This window comes from Nicotiana sylvestris, chromosome 4, assembly GCF_000393655.2.
Source record: "Nicotiana sylvestris chromosome 4, ASM39365v2, whole genome shotgun sequence".
Taxonomy (NCBI): Eukaryota; Viridiplantae; Streptophyta; class Magnoliopsida; order Solanales; family Solanaceae; genus Nicotiana; species Nicotiana sylvestris.
This window is the reverse complement of record NC_091060.1, coordinates 170239731-170245214: the sequence shown is the minus strand read 5'-3', so window position 1 is coordinate 170245214 and position 5484 is coordinate 170239731.

The window sequence follows — 5484 nt, the reverse complement described above, 5'->3', positions numbered from 1 at the left end:
CGCCTATTTAAACTAAGACATGAAATTTATTCCTCTCATTATACATGTGGGCGCCTGTTTAAACTAAGACTGAAAATTATTCCTCTCGTTATACATGTGGGCGCCTATTTAAACTAAGACTGAAAATTATTTCTCTCGTTATACAGGTGGGCGCCTATTTAAACTAAGACATGAAAATTATTCCTCTCGTTATACAGGTGGGCGCCTATTTAAACTAAGACATGAAATTTATTCCTCTCATTATACAGGTGGGCGCCTATTTAAACTAAGACTGAAAATTATTCCTCTCGTTATACAGGTGGGAGCCTATTTAAACTAAGACATGAAATTTATTCCTCTCGTTATACAGGTGGGCGCCTATTTAAACTAAGACATGAAATTTATTCCTCTCATTATACAGGTGGGCGCCTATTTAAACTAAGACTGAAAATTATTCCTCTCGTTATACAGGTGGGCGCCTATTTAAACTAAGACTGAAAATTATTCCTCTCGTTATACAGGTGGGCGCCTATTTAAACTAAGACATGAAATTTATTCCTCTCGTTATACAGGTGGGCGCCTATTTAAACTAAGACATGAAATTTATTCCTCTCGTTATACAGGTGGGCGCCTATTTAAACTAAGACATGAAATTTATTCCTCTCGTTATACAGGTGGGCGCCTATTTAAACTAAGACTGAAAATTATTCCTCTCGTTATACAGGTGGGCGCCTATTTAAACTAAGACTGAAAATTATTCCTCTCGTTATACAGGTGGGCGCCTATTTATACTAAGACATGAAAATATTCCTCTCGTTATACAGGTGGGCGCCTATTTAAACTAAGACTGAAAATTATTCCTCTCATTATACAGGTGGGCGCCTATTTAAACTAAGACATGAAATTTATTCCTCTCGTTATACAGGTGGGCGCCTATTTATACTAAGACATGAAAATATTCCTCTCGTTATACAGGTGGGCGCCTATTTAAACTAAGACATGAAAATATTCCTCTCGTTATACAGGTGGGCGCCTATATACAGGTGGGCGCCTATTTAAACTATGACATGAAATTTATTCCTCTCGTTATACAGGTGGGCGCCTATTTAAACTAAGACATGAAATATATTCCTCTCGTTATACAGGTGGACGCCTATTTAAACTAAGACTGAAAATTTGTTTTCCCGTTCCTCCGAGAAAATTTTTGACAATGGCAGAAAATTTTCTGCCCCTTTTTTGGTGACCTTTCTGGTATCGCGTTCCTCTGCCTTCATCGACCTTTATTTTCCTGCAGCAAACAGAAAGACTTAATTAGTTTTAATCATGGTGGGGCAACGGTGATCTTTCCGTTGGGGGATGATTTCTCCCTTTTCTTTTCCTTGCTCTGTGCACCAATAACTGGTTGGTGGACGACGTCACTTGCTGGGGTGGTTTTTCCATTTAACCCCCTTTCTGCTTCTCTTTTTAGGACATGCCGTGGGAGTCTGCTTTTAATCCCGACATTACCCCCCTTCAGGAGTTCACTTCCCCCGGAATTGTGAGGCATAGAATTGCATTTCCTGGGGATATCTTGCACTGGATTGATTTCCCTTTCTTGTGGCGTCTGACCATTTTGGACTGGTAGTAAACTTTGAAAAATCTCTTTCAACACGAATTCTTAGAAAGAAAAACGAAAGAAATAGAAAAAAGAAGAAAATCTTTCTGAACCAATACTTGGTGGAAAAAGGAAAAGAGAAAAACTTATCTGGACAACAGGACTGGTCCTTGTGATCATGACGTGCACCATAGATTCCCGACCCAGTCTATTTGTATCAATCAACTTGCCAGATGACCTTACTTGCTGGGGATAAATGGGCGTCCATTTCTCTGTGAACGCGGATCCCTTTTGTTGATCTGTCTCGTCGCCTCATAGTGCCCTTCGAGGGGTTTTCACTAATGAGACTCTCTCTTTTCTCTCAGCTCCCGGCGCCTTATGGTGCCTGTGAAGGTTTTCACCAATAAGACTCTCTCGTTTTATATCCCTCATCTTTCGTCGCCTTGTGGTGCCTACGAAGGTTTTCACCGCCAAGACTCTCTCATTTTATTATATATTTTTACGGAGGATGGGAGTGTTGTCGATGTGACCCTCTCTTCTAGAGATCAATTCATTTCCCGTTTTATGCTCCTCTTCTTTGCCGGGGATCAGTGTATTACTCTCGGCTTTATTTGCCTGACTTGGCGCCTCTTGGATATTGATCGGGAGGTCTTTTGGACGTCGATGTTGGTTTTGGTGTGGGCTAAAAGAAAGGCTATCAAAATAAAATAACTTGATGCGTGATACGCTACAACTTTTGGAATCAAAACTTTGTTGGAACCGTAAAACATAACCTCTGCCCCAGTTTTTCTTGCTTGGGGGATTTTATTTTTACTCTATGTTGAATTATGTGTGTTCGCACATTGTGCCTATCATGCGTACTTGTGTATACTATGCACACTATGTACTCTATGATGCACACTATGACCGAGCCGTGAGGCACCTACGTATCCTTTTTGAGGAATCAGGTCAAACGTAGTTCCCGCTGTTTTGTGGTTCTTATCTTCTTCTTTTTCTTTTTCTTCTTCTCTTTTTTTTCTTCTCTTTTTTTTTTTCTCCCTTCTTTTCATTTTCTCTTAAAATTTTCTCTTCTTCTTCTTTCTCTTTTCATACCTTTTCCGTTAGTGATTCCAAAAGAGGGGTATGAAAGAATAACTTATAGCTCAAAAGGGGAAAACAAGGGTAAAAGTGTTTGGATAGAAGAAAGAATTGTCTCCATCATTTCATTATCCAATAAGTACCAAGTACAAACAAACGAACCAATAACTGCCATAATCAAAAGAAATTATGCATAATATCTCTTGACTGCATCCGAATTGATAGCCATGTCAACACATCTTCCCTCGATATCCGTTAAACACAAAGCTCCATTGGACAATACTCTGGTCATGATATAAGGCCCTTGCCAATTTGGGGCGAACTTGCCTTTTGCCTCGACCTGGTGTGGGAGGATCTTCTTCAATACCTGCTGCCCTACTTCAAACTTCCTGGGGCGTACCTTCTTATTATATGTTCTCGCCATTCTCTTCTGATACAGCTGACCATGGCACACCGCTGCCAATCTTTTCTCGTCTATCAAGCTCAACTGTTCCAATCGAGCTTTGACCCATTCGTCATCATCGATCTCGGCTTCAACGACAATCCGGAGGGACAGAATTTCGACCTCCGCCGGTATTACGACCTCAGTTTCGTACACCAACAAATAAGGAGTTGTACCTATGGAAGTCCGGACTGTAGTGCGTTAACCCAACAAAGCAAAAGGTAATCTCTCGTGCCATTGTCTGGACCCTTCCACCATCTTTCGCAGTATCTTCTTGATGTTCTTATTGGCTGCTTCGACCGCTCCATTCGCCTTGGGACAATATGGGGTGGAATTGCGGTGTGTAATCTTGAATTGTTGGCATACCTCTCTCATCAGGCTGCTGTTAAGATTCGCACCGTTATCCGTAATGATTACTTTTGGGATCCCAAATCTGCAGATGATATGGGAGTGCACAAAATCCACCACTGCCTTTTTAGTTACCGACTTGAAGGTTTTAGCCTCAACCCATTTGGTGAAGTAATCAATGGTTACTAGAATGAACCTATGACCGTTGGATGCTGCTGGCTCGATAGGTCCAATGACATCCATGCCCCATGCCACAAACGGCCAGGGTGCTGACATCGTATGTAACTCTGTTGGCGGAGAATGAATCCGATCTCCATGTATCTGACACTGATGGCATTTCCTCACGAAAGTGATACAGTCATGTTCCATGGTGAGCCAATAAAACCCTGCCCGAAGTATCTTCCTTGCCAATACATATCCGCTCATATGTGGCCCGCAAACTCCAGCATGTACCTCTGCCATAACTGTCGTGGCTTGACCGGCATCTATACATCTCAACAATCCCAAATCTGGGGTCCTTTTGTATAGCACTCCTGCGCTGAGGAAGAAACCATTTGACAAATGCCGAAGGGCTCTTTTTTGGTCTCCAGTGGCCTGTTCCGGATATATCCCCATTCTGAGGTATTCTTTGATATCATGAAACCAGGGCTCGCCATCTGCTTCCTCTTCTACGGCGTTGCAATAAGCGTGCTGATCACGGACCTGGATGTGCAGAGGATCAACATACATTTTGTCAGGGTGGTGCAACATTGATGCTAAGGTGGCCAATGCATCCGCAACCTCGTTATGAACTCTCGGGATATGTTTGAATTTTACCGATCGAAATTGCTTGCTCAGATCGTGCAAGCATTGTCGATAAGGTATGAGTTTCAAGTCCCGTGTTTCCCATTCACCCTGAATCTGATGTACCAAGAGGTCCGAGTCTCCCAAGACCAAGACGTCTTGGACATCCATGTCCGCAGCCAATCGTAGACCCAAAATGCAAGCTTCATACTCGGCCATATTATTGGTGCAATAGAAGCGTAGTTGAGCCGTAACAGGATAATGGCATCCCGTTTCAGAAATGAGTACTGCTCCTATTCCAACCCCTTTCGCGTTTGCAGCTCCATCAAAGAAAAGCTTCCAACCCGGTTCCTCGGGTAACTCCAGCTCATTTGTATGCATTACCTCTTCGTCGGGGAAATACGTTCTTAAAGGCTCGTATTTTTCATCAACAGGATTCTCTGCCAAATGATCGGCCAGCGCCTGGGCTTTCATGGCTGTCCTCGTCACATAGACGATATCGAACTCTGTGAGCAGAATTTGCCATTTTGCCAACCTCCCCGTGGGCATAGGTTTCTGAAAGATATACTTCAATGAGTCCAAACGGGATATTAGATAAGTAGTGTACGAGGACAGGTAGTGTTTCAACTTCTGAGCTACCCAAGTTAGGGCGCAACATGTTTTCTCGAGTTGAGTGTACTTGACTTCATATACTGTGAATTTCTTGCTAAGATAGTAGATGGCCTGCTCCTTCCTTCCTGTGTCATCATGTTGCCCCAGTACACAACCAAAAGAATTTTCCAGGACCGTCAGATAAAGAATTAAAGGCTTCCCTAGCTGAGGCGGGACCAATACGGGTGGATTAGACAGATACCCTTTGATTTGGTCGAAAGCCCCTTGACACTCTGCCGTCCAACTTACCGCAGCATCTTTTCTCAGCAACCGAAATATGGGCTCACAAGTTCGCCGTGAGTTGAGCGATGAACCTGCTGATGTAATTGAGTCTACCCAGCAAACTCATTACCTCTGTTTTGTTCTTTGGCGGTGGCAGATCTCGGATGGATTCGATTTTGGATGGGTCTAACTCAATCCCCCGTCGACTGACGATGAATCCTAACAACTTTCCTGATGGAACCCCGAATGCGCATTTGGCCGGGTTAAGCTTGATATCATACCTTCGGAGTCTTTGGAAGAATCTCCTTAGGTCTGCTACATGGTCTTCCTGACGCCAAGACTTTATGATCACATCATCTACGTACACCTCAATTTCTTTGTGTATCAT